The following is a 12485-nucleotide window of genomic DNA, read 5'->3' on the forward strand; positions in this document are numbered from 1 at the left end:
ATAATTTGCTTAGTGATTCATATAACTATAGACTGTGTCTGTATAGTAGCTGTTTATGCAGAATAGTGAGTTAATATAGTTGAAGTACAGGTTAGTTCAAAACTTGTCTGGTTTATTTTAATGTTAATGGGAGATGAGAAATAAGGAGGCCTTACATTTATGAGGCAATTCTTCAGGCAGCTGGTGATGTTCTCCCTACCTCAACAGAAAGATGTAAAGGCTACAGAATTAAGGATATGACAGGCTGGTTTTTAGACATAAGTCTTCATTGCTGCTCCATGATTACAGTGGTAGAAGGTGCCCCATAAGGGAAAAAAAGTATGCAGAATGAATTAAGTCTGTTCTCCAAATGACCCCAGTTATTAACAGTTTTGTATAAATCTGTGGTGTGTGTAATTTTGTATTAGTAATGCTCTTCTTGGAATATCATCTGTAAGAAAGAATCCCTCTTTTATCTGCAAGACGACTTTGTCATAGAAATTGTAGATATCATTAAACTTGAAAAGGTACCTGTGTATTGCTGATGACATACGTTGTCTCTGATGGTGAAAACTATCTCCCTGTATTACTTTGCCCATTGTAACCATGTGGGTTTCACCAAGGGCTGTTCAAAGTTGCTGTTGGTTGTTCCTCCTCATGGCAGTGAGGTTACAGAGCTGCCAGTGGAACGCAGGCTGTGGAGGTGCCAGTGGAAGACCCTCAGGACTACAAAAGGCTGAAGCATCCAAGGCACCAGGCAGTGCTCAATTCTAGTTGATGAGTGACTGTCTGCAAGACATAAGTGCAGTACTGAGAGAAAAGGTGTAAACCTGGGGAGAACCTGTTAGAGAAAGACCGTTACAATGTTGTACAAAGGGAAAGTGTCAGGAAAACCATCTTAAATTCCCAAAGTGAGATGTACTCTGTACTGAGGACTCCTGAGAAAAGAAGAGCATGTCTAAACTGCTTTAGCCATATGATCTAGTGAAATAGCTATAGCCCTCTTGGTGAAAATTGTTCTGAAATACATTTAAGCTTTCATGGCAAAGCAGTCTTAGCCAGACTTAATTGAATAGCAGGAAAATTGAGTTTATTTTGAACTCTTGCACAGACATCTGACTGAGGAATTATACAAGTTATAGTAACTTCTAGGCCAAATTTTATTTTTGACATAGACTGGGATTAAGGTTGAAGTGCTTTAATCTAGTGAAGTGCTTCCCTTCTGGAAATTCAGTTCACTGTACTTCAGATTTCTAGTTTAGTTCATGAATTAAAAGCCACTTGGCTAGAATTATCTGGAAGAATATTTTAAGAAAGTCAACAGGAATGTATCTTGCTTGAGCTGGGCCTTTTGATTTCATAATTCTTAAATAGTGAGGAAATTTTGTCGAAAGGATTCCTTTTACGTAATTGGTTGTTATTTATCTTATTGTTAGCACAACCATGGAATCCAACATTCTTTGAATTGTTAGAAGTAAATAATCACTATGAAATCATAATAAAATGTATTTCTGTCTCACATTATCAAAGGGAAATTGCATCTATTAAGTTCTTCCACATCCTTTGATATGATCCAAGTCTTATCTAACTTGTTTAATTTTTTATTTATTTTATTTGTTGTCAGAAATTGTATTTTTGTCTTTTTTCTTTTGACTTTGTTTGTATCTGAAAAAGAGTTTTAAATCCTGCGTTACATAAATATTTCTACACTTGTTAAAATAGAAATATTTCTAAAATTCATCTATGAGAATTAATTGCTGTCAATTATAGCATTCAAATAGCATTCTGGATAGCATTCAAATTTACTCTAAGAGTATCTCATAACTCAGCTGAATCATCATAAAAAAATTATTATGTTGATGTGGTTTCAAACTATTTGGAAAAAAAAATATTAAGGAGACACAAGAGTTCAAAATGCGAGTAGTGGAAAGTGGCCCAGCAGAAAAAGACCTGGAGGAGCTGGTCAACAATTAGCTGAACACAAGCCAGCAGTGTGGCCAAGTGGCCAAGAAGGCCAATGGCATCTTGGCCTGTATCAGGAATAGTGTGGCCAGCAGGATGAGGGAAGTGATTCTTCCCCAGTGCTTGGCAATAGTGAGGCCACACCTCGAGTGCTGTGTCCAGTTCTGGGCCCCTCAGTTCAGGAGGGACATTGAGGTGCTGGAGCATGTCTAGAGAAGGGCAACAAAGCTGGTGAAGGGTCTGGAGCACAAGTCCTTAGGGGAGTGGCTGAAGGAGCTGGGGTTGTTTAGTCTGGAGAAGAGGAGGCTCAGGGGTGACCTTATCACTCTCTATGTGAAAGGAGGTTGGAGCCAGGTGGGGATCGATCTCTTTTTCCAGGTAACAAGCGATAGGACAAGAGGACACAGTCTTAAGCTGCACCAGGGGAGGTTTAGGTTGGACATTAAAAAGAAATTCTTCACAGAAAGGGTGATTAGACATTGGAATGGGCTGCCCAGGGAGGTGGTGGAGTCACTGTTTCTGGAGGTGTTTAAGGAAAGACTGGATGTGGCACTCAGTGCCATGGTGATGTTCGGTGATGGGTTGGACTTGATCTCAGAGGTCTTTTCCGCCCTAATTGATTCTGTGATTCTGTATCACATTAAAACTTTTCAATTATTTGATATACTTTTTCTGGTTTAAGGATATTAGTAAAGAACTTGTCTAATGGAATTATAATTAAATTAGTGGAGTTACTCTGCATTTGTACTAGTGGAATGTGTATAAGCAGGTTTTCCTCACTTGAAAGTATGACCGTATTAAGAAGCTGAGGGTGGCAATGCTTACCTGGTCGTACTTTACCAATGAGTGGTGTTAGGCTCTGTCTTCAACTTCCAAAGTGATATTTTCTGTATTTTTGGAAATATTTCCCTTATAAAAAATCCCAAACAGTTTATGAAACTATTGTGTTGCAAGGTTCATGGATAATTTGAATCAAGTGAACATTTGAATAGAAATCAGGCTAATAAATTCTTTTCAGGGTTTCAGCCAAACTTAGGTTTTTGTAAAACAGGTAAATGAAACACTTTCCCCTCCCTTCCACTAAGGTGATGGGGATGAACAGACAAAGCAAGAAGATAGTTATTTCATAGGGAAAGGGGTTTTATGTTTACATTGCACTTGTAGGGAAAAATATTCCGTTTCTCATACCTTATAGATACAAGACACCTGTCAGAATAAAAGAGGTGAATCTCTTACACATGTAGATGTCTGTGCTGACTGACATCCTCTTAAAGATTACATCATGTATCATAATATACTGACACATGATAGGGTTAAAATTATAGTTGTGAAGAAAAACATATGTTCCATGGCTTTGGGCTTGTTCTTGGTCTATTACCTTGATTTTTTTAGAGGATACAGTAATATCAAAGAAATGGAAGGGGGAACCTTTTACACAGAAATAGTCTCTACCTTTCCACCCTGTGGTACAATTTTGATTTTCTTTGTCAAGGTAACAAGAAAAGGTAGAAGAAAGTATAATTTTATTTGAAAATAACAAATGCATCTTCAGTGTTACCAGCTTGTCCGATTCTGTGCTTTCAAGAGAGACTTTAAAGGCTTGTTGTAGGGCAGAACTATGTCTGGGAATTAGAGAGTACTTCAGTGAGCTTAGATGGATTGCTAAGGAATAAATGAATTTGGCTCTCTAAGTATGATATAGTGTACTTTAAATATACAAAACAAGTCAGAGGAAATTGTAAGTAAAGCTTTTTATCCCAGAGTATTGGAATCAGTGAGGAAAGGCATAATTTAATCTCAGATCTTTAGTGTTGGTGATGATGGATGAGAATGAAAAAAACAGCTTTGCTTTCCAACCCCAAGTTGTTCACAGGAGAAAGACTGGGAGAAAAACCATTGGAGTTCAAGTATACTTGAGTTGGAGATCAGAGAAAAATGAGACTTTTCAAAATAAGCATGTTCTAAGGTTATTTTTCAGAATAGCTTTATACATTAAGGGGTAAAATTGTTCATGCGTTAAGTAATTTAAAACTGTTACTCCTTTGATTTATTAAAAAAAAAAAAAAGAAAAGGGAAATAAAAGGGAGAGTTAAAAGGGAAATTTTCCCAGTGGGAAATATTTTTGTATTTTATATCCCCAGGAAGTATTTGGGAGAAATAATAGGCTATTTCGAAAAAGTTTCAATACAATGAGTGAGCAACAACTTGTAGTAAATATTATTTTGTAAGCTACATATGGAAAGAACACTAAGTGCCGATGAACAGCCAGCAACTCTTACTGTATATTTTTTTTCATCCTTGACTGTTGGATCAGTTTAGGTTCAGTCATGAAATATTAAACATTTGTGGAATGATTGTACATGAAAATCTGAGTTGAAGATGACGCAGATATTTATATCACCAGGTTTTTTGAAACAATCATTTAAAAACCATCTGAAGCTGATATAAACCTGGTTGTAACCATGAGTTTCATGACCTCTGTTCTGTTAAATGGTCTCTTTTTTTTGTCTCAGATACATTTTCTGACTGGATTTAAAAATTTGCTTTCCTTTTCATTACACAGGAAATGGAGCTTGAAACTATCTTAGCTTAAGATGTTTACCTCCAAGTGATAGTATTTTAAAATCTTTTAAAAATATTTTTAATACATAGAAAATCAAGAGGATGTTTGTTTCATGAGGACTTGAGTAAAAGTGTTGTGAACTTCAAGCATTATGTAGCAAGTGGGTGCATTTCTTGAAATGGAAGATTTTCTTTGAGCTTTTTCTGAGTAAGGGAGGGTAAAACAATTTTTTGTCACATTGATGTATGTGAGGTAGTACCTGCAGAAGTTTACCAGTTTGTGAGGAAATAATTTTCATTGTGTTTTCATCTTTTATTATATTGTAAATTTTTTATTGCTGCTTTATTTAGTACTGCATTTGTTTCTTTATTTCATTACTGCATTATTGATCATCTTCCTTTTAGTAATTACTGCACATTATGGAGACTGTATTGCTCTAATAGGGGCTGCAAATATGTAACATTCATAACCCTGAATTTGACTCATAAGTACAGGATTGTAAAGTACCCAAATTTAAACACTGCATGCCCTGCTTGCCATCTAGATTCATTAGAAACCAGTCAGCTCCAACCCAGAGGTCTACAGCTCGTAACATAAGCACGGCGCAGCCTTCTTGGAAGCCCTGCTAACTGGAGCACAAATAGGTAGATCAATCCCACAATAAACTAATGCTCAAGTAAGTCCCCCCAAGAGCTTACAGGGAGAAACAGGGAAAGAGGGATTTATAATGCTTCACGCATGTTCCATCTTTTCCATCCATAGCTTTGTAATCAGGTGGTGGACCTGGCCAAAAACTTCACATCAGAAAACAGTTCAGAATCAGAACAAAGTGGAAGGGAGCTGTATCTCTTCTACTTCTCTTTTTTTTTCCCCACTTTCTTTTTTTTTTTTTAATAAACCAACCCACTGGCTTAGGTTGCCAAATAGATCATTTAATCTCCCAGAAGGATGAAGTAGTGTTCTCTTGCACCAAGACTAAATTTTAAGAGAAGATTTGTTGGGTGTCTGTCTGGGCAAGTGGGCAAGGCAGGTATGGTGGTGCGGACAAATGGTCTGGACATTCATTTCGGGTAACTTAGAAAGAGCTTACAGTGAAAAACAGAGATACTCTTAAAATGTGTTTCCCTGGCAGCTGCATATTTACCTGCATTTACTGAAGGAATAATTTGTCATTTCTGAGGATTGTTGTTAATCACTCTGCTGTCAGCCTGCTCAGTTAATTGGAGTCCTTTCTCCTGCCCCGTTCTGTTGCAGGACAGGACTGGGGCTGGCAATTCTGGTTCTGCCTGCTTGCAGTAGCTTCACAGAAGTGAGTAGCTCCGAAAAGGGTGGTGGTGAATACTTGTAGGTAGTGCTAGGTGCCTTTGCTGTGGGAGCCTCTGGGATATATCAAGTGGATTTAAGGGCAATCTGGAGACATCAGATGAGCATGCTGTATAAATACAGTATATTTCATGTTTGGGTGCCTTATTCAGGAGGTCATGGTAATGGTTACAGTCACCATGGCAAATCCTACAAGAAACTGTATTCAAATCAGTCTAATACATCCACAGCCTTGTGCATCAGTGTCAAACAGACAGCATTTGCTCAGAAAGGATGGGACTCTGCTACAGGCTGCAGGATACTACCCTGTAATGTTCATGGGCAAGGTAGAGGAACCAACAGCCCATAGTGGATCTGGTTACTTGGGTTCATTCAAGAACCAACCAGGTTAGTGGTTTTACCCTATTAGGTTATCTCATAGGCACTTGCTTGCCCACAGCATTATGTTCAGTAGGTCTTGGCTTCCTTTCCCAGCAGGGAGGTCATGGCTGGTCCAGGAATGCTGGAGACAAAGTCACGTTGGATCATGGTGTGCTGCTCCTCATGGCTACTGGCCTCAGGCATTACAGACCAAGGTCCCTGAGCACCCCCTGGCAGTTATTTCCACACATACCCCCTGACCCCTAAGATCTTTCCTCCAGCTGGGATTTCCACTGCCTTCTTTCCAGGCCCCTTTCTTCTCTCCAAAGCCATGCCTTTTTTTTTTCAGGAACCCTTCTTTGAGGCCCCTAGCCTCCTGTTTTCTCAAGTAGTTTGTGTAGAAACACAATGCATGATCGGCCTCCTAATTGGGGGTTCTGTCTCTGCATTAATTGAAGGAGTTGGGTTGTGCCACTCTTCAGTCACAATGTTATCAAAATTTGTAGCCAGACTGTACTGGTTACCAGTAGGAAGCAGCAGTCTTCCTGAGAGTTCAAAAATTCAGTTTCAGATATTCACACAGGTATAGACATGGTTATCACCTGCCTCCTAGTGCTTAAATTTTTTTTCCTACAACAATGATGCACCAAAGATGCCTGAAAATACAAAAAGAAACCATCACTGTTCTCGGGCTTTGTCCATGGGAAGTGGACTGCGTCACCATGCTAACCACAAGAAAAACATTCCAGTCTTACAGTGTTCCCTGTACTCATCTCAAATTAACTTCTCTAGGAGGGATAACATTTTAGGCGCATTTGTTGAGGAGGAAAATTGAAGCAGGGAGATGATAAAGACTTACTGAGAGCTAGCACAATAGATTGGTGGCAGGACTAGGGAAAGAGGAAAAGATCTGACCTCACTCTGGTCTCTCGGAGTACTTAATTGTTGTAGGGGCCTCCAGTCGGTAATGAGTCTAAGACAGTGGAAAGCACAATTTCTCACGGGGGCGGGGGTTGTGGTGAAGATGTTCATTTCTCTCCTTTTGTTCAAGAGCTGTCTTTGAAGGCATTGTTCTTCCACAGCTGCAGTAGCCTACATTCATTGTGATAATTGTGGGACAATATGTAGAATGGATGATTGATACATGAGATAAAGTTGTGTAAGAATATTACTAGACGATCATATGGAGATAATAAATTACACAAGGACAACTCAAAGAAATAAACTAAGGACAATTTTAGTAGGGTACAATGTGGAAGATGGTACAGCAGATCCAAATTAAGATGAAAATGAGTAAGAGAAACACCAACTAAAACATTTGCTAGAGAAAATCACGTAACAGGACATGAGTGGAAGTATTACAGATAGGTGTAAGTAGCTCATGGGCAGAAAAGGAAATAAATTCTCTGTGCTCATGAAGACGCATCATGACGCACCATATCGTCTTTTTTCCATATCAGAAGAAGGTGTTAAGTGCACATTTTTCCTTTGGTAGGAAATCCAGGTGTACAGGCAGAGTCTGGATATTTAGACAGTTGGGACTGAGAGACACCACAGAGCTTGCAGATCGATCTGGACACATCCAAGGAGGCAAGAAGGTGCCACAGTAGAAAGATTACTGCCTTACAAAATGTGAGGTAAATTCAATGCTTTCTAAGCAGAGCACGTTTGTGTGTACTTACCTGAAGGGTGTAGGATATAGAAAGCAGTGAGCCGGCAAAGTTCAGTTTGAGTTTGATTTTTTATTTTATTTTATTTTATTTTTGAGGCACCCTTTATAAATTTGTTACCAGCTCCATGTTAAGGCTTTTGAGAGACAGCCATTCTTACATTTTGCAACTCTTCTCGCTATTTATCAATCATACTGTATGGCCTCGACAGTTGGAACTCTCAGCGAATTTAGTTTTAAGAGCATCTTGAAAAATTTTGCAACAAGTTAAAAGAGTGAGTAAAAAAGGGAAGATGCAGCCTGCAGTGAGGAGAAATTATTGCTACTAAAGGAGTATCTGAAGATACCAACTTGTTGTTAACATCCATCTACAACTTAACTCAAGTTTTTTAGCAGATGTGTAATTGTAGTAGTTTAAACCAGCTCGAAACTTGTACAGTAATAAACATGGCTGCTTTAGGAATATGCAGTTGAAGGAGAAATGGTTTAGGCTGTTGTTAAATGGTCACCCTGTGGTCATGGGCTTCTCTTCCCTCTGAGAACAATAGCTGCACACTAGTGCTGTGGTTGCCTCTCTGAGCTGGCTCAAAATCCCCATCTAAATGCAGCCTCAGCCAGGAAGGTGAAGGGAAAGCTGACTTTTCTTTCTCAGTGTTGTACTTCTAATACAATATTAATCTGTACAATTGGTATTACTGTTTTCAGTAAACAGACTATAATGTCTTAGATCTCAGTAATTATTCCCTCCTTGCCTAACAAGACTGGTATTTCTAAATATCTGGTATATCCTGTAGACTAGTCTTCTGTGGCATGATATAATCTTATGGAGTTTGATCCAAACTTGTTGAAGCCAGTGGGATGTGTCAGTTGACTTCAGTGGTTTTTGGAGAGTCAGAAACAGAGGATTTGGACCAGAGCATTAGCATAACAGATAATACTGCCTGCAGCAGTACAGCATTTTCCCCACTATACTAAATCACCTTAAGATATTTAAAGAGGTCTGATTTTTCTTCCCTTCCCAGAATACTGAAAATATTTCAGTTGCCTATGCTAATCTTTTACAATATTGTCATTTCAGAAATACAGGCATCGTGAGCTACATGCAGGCAAAGAATGTTGTGAAAGTTATACATTTTCAATTTTGAAGCAATGTGCATGCATGATGTTATGTGTTAAGTTTCGTCCCCTAGGGAAGGTGTGTGTGTGATTTTTGTTTTGTTTTTTTTTGGTTGGTTGTTTTTTTCAAGCTTAGCTATTAGGCCCTGAAAAATGGAAGTGCTGATATAATCTGAAATAGTATTTCCTGAAGGGCCCTGCTAGAGCAATATTCTAAGAGTTTAATAAGTCCCATTGTGAGAGTCATTTGTCATTTTATCCCTACAGGCAAATTTGTAAAGGTTAGTGAGGGCTATTTGTCAAAGTTAAATGCTGCTTAAAATTTTGCTTCCAAAAAGCAAGCATTTTTGTAAATATTCCTAGTTGTCCTCTTCAGATTATCTTCATAAAAATAGTTTTGAATAGGGTAGATGGGGAAGAAAGTGTCTCAAGTGAATTGTTCGTATGCTTCCTTAATTATGACTAATTTCTGTATAAATAGCTTCAGCTGAGCTTGCACAGTTTTAGTCAAAAAATTAGGATAGTCTGTGTATAAAAACTGTCTGTGCCAATAGCCAATACTTGGAAAAATGCAGGTATTTTAAATAGGTTTGGTTTAAAAGGGAAAACTACTGTATTGGTGGCTAAAAGTGTAGGACTTGTGTATGTTGCTGTTTGTTCTCTAGATGCGAATCATGTTCTGCAATTCCAAAATGTTGTCAGTATATGTTTCAAATATTTATACTTGTAGATAGAAATTAGGCTTCCAGTCCAGTGAATTTCCCCTACTTAACTGTATTAGGATTTAATAAAGTTTCCATATACAAAGTATTTCCAATAGTAGGCAAAAGGCTTATACAAGAACTCTGCCTTTGCAGTAGCAAAATGATTTGTGGTTATTTCTTTTTAACATGTTCTTTAAAGCATAATTGTATGAAAATGTTTGCAAATGAAAATCATATTCCCCTTAACTACAGCATTAACATTTTACAGGGAGGTAAGAACCTCTCTCCTTTTAATTTGAGCAATCTAGGTTTTTCTTTGTATTTTTCATCAAGTTACTAGATATTTTTCTGACAGTGCAAAACTGGAGAGTTTAGATGGTTGAATTCACAGTAAGCCTGTCGTAGGCTTATAGAATCTGATTTAAAGTAGCCATTAGAGAAGTAATAGTCTTTCTGTGTAACTTGATAACCAGTCACCCCAGTTCATAAATACTGAAACAAAAAAGGGAGTGCTTATTTTTCTGAACTTTTTAATCAACAAACTCTTCCCTAAAGATGGATCAAATCCTCTTTTTTTAATTTATTCAGCATAAATGAATTAAATTGAAACCTGATTAGTTGGGAGAATCTCTCTGCAATGACTTGGAACACTTGCTAGGGATTAACCCCAAATCCCAGGCACTGTATTCTTCTGCACTGCCTTTTCTAGTAGCATCATTTGTTCATGGTAAGAGACTTTAGAGTCCTTCTTTTAGAGGCTACTGAAAGACTTATGTGCCTTTCACCTTTCACCATAAAAGCATTTTAAAATGCTTATATGTTATGATTGGACTCAACAATTCACCAGTAAGAATTTTCTGAGAATTAGTTTGTGATTCAATATTTATGAAGCCGAGTGTATGAGTTGCACAAAGGTATTATTATTTTACTCTAAGCAGTAGAAGAATTGCCATGATTGTAAAGTAGTAATTCCATTAGCTTGCTGTCAAAGCTATGCCCGCGTCTTTTCTGCGAAAGACAAAAGCCCTTGTGAAAGTGCTTGCTCATTATCGAGAAATAATAGGATACTATGCAGTTAAGTATGACAAGTTTTATTCTTACATCAACAATATGTTAATGATAAGCATAACATGAGCCTGTTGACAGACTGATTTCTTCAGAACAATCATTCTATGTCAAATGTTTTTAGAAATTTTATGAAGAGGTCTCATTTTTAAGGCCAGATCATAACCAAAAGGTGGCAGTATTCTATTCAATATTCATTTGTAAAACAGTATAAAAATGCATATATTTATTGACACTTTTCTTCTAATATCAGATCAAACTGGATGATTGTGTCCTAAACATAATGTCGGTTTATGAAAAGGACTTATTTAGAATGAAAGTAGAAATTAAATTTCTCACTTATACCTTAAAGCTCACAAAAAATAATCTAGTACATAAATTTTAATTATTAGGTGTTTAGTGTTTCACGTGATACCTACATTGTCGCTAAAAGATAACTTTGGGGCCTGAGTGTTTTTATGGAGTGTGTAAGAGCATTAGAACTTTTTCTGTAAGTGTTGGCAGACTTAAATCATTTTTCCTTCAGAAAGAAAGAAATTAATCTCCACGTGCTTTTAATATGAGCCAAAACTTCTGCATTAAAAACAATTTGTTTTATACACCCTAGAGATTTGTAATATTTTTCATAAAGTAAGTGCGGGCTTTTTTGTGCTGAGACAACAGTAAGTTGAAGAATTGTTGAAATATTGCTTTTCCTGCCTGCCAAGTTGTTTAGCTTTACATCAGTGGTTTGTGTCAGAATACTGTGAGATTAAAGTTTGAATATTAGTGGGAGAGAATGCCTGCAAGTGCAATTATGTTCAAGCAAATGTTTCCCTGTAAATCTTGATCCATAGTTACATCAGATGTAAATACGAATTTACTGTAGTTACAGAATAAGTTTAAGCCCAATACAGTAAATAAGTATTATATTTTAATATGAAATACTTAAAAAAATCACCTCTTGTTACAGTCTTTTAGAAATATTTAAGAATCAAAGACCTATTCCCCAAATATTGGCCAGTCCATTTTCCTGTTAGTATTTTCCATCGGTTTTTTTCAGTGTTGAAAAATTTTGATACACGTATGTGAGATAGAAGAATTCAGTGGGCAGGACCTGGGAAATGGTACTGCTTTTTAATATGCTTCCATATTCACCTCCAGTAGAGTATAAATCACACCTATCAATCTTTTGTAATGTCAAGCAAAACCTGGTACAGTTCCTGAGGGCACTGGAATTAATAAGCCTTTTGGTACATCACTGCCTTCATTTTCTACAATAGCCCATTCACTGCAGTTACTTTTTCCTGCCCTCAGGAGGAAACACATTTTTCTTCAAGAATCATTTTGGTGTTCTCACATGGACAAGACAGTGATGTGAAATTTAATTCTTTGTATAATCAAATGAGGCAGAGCATTGTATCAGTAGCACAAACTCAGGAAACATCATGAAGGTAAGGATGAAGGTATTGGACAAATGTAGTTGGATACCACAGATATAACTAAGAGACCAAAATGGATGATATTGTTTTTTCAGCAACAACTCATCAGTTTTTAACAAAAAGTGCTAAGGAAGTACAAGTGTGGAAATGCTGACTTCCCTTATAATCTGTTTCCTGCTGGGCTCCAGTGTTTGTGATCCATCTGCTTCTAGAGTCCATTCCCAAAGAGTATTTTAGAAAAGTTTACTTGTAGAGAAAGGCCTAGAAATTTCCTGAAATTATTCTGGGAACAAATCCAGATAGCGAAAACTCTGGGGTATATT

Source organism: Corapipo altera, unplaced genomic scaffold (genome assembly GCF_003945725.1).
Source record: "Corapipo altera isolate COAL_440 unplaced genomic scaffold, ASM394572v1 52b, whole genome shotgun sequence".
NCBI classification, from domain to species: Eukaryota; Metazoa; Chordata; class Aves; order Passeriformes; family Pipridae; genus Corapipo; species Corapipo altera.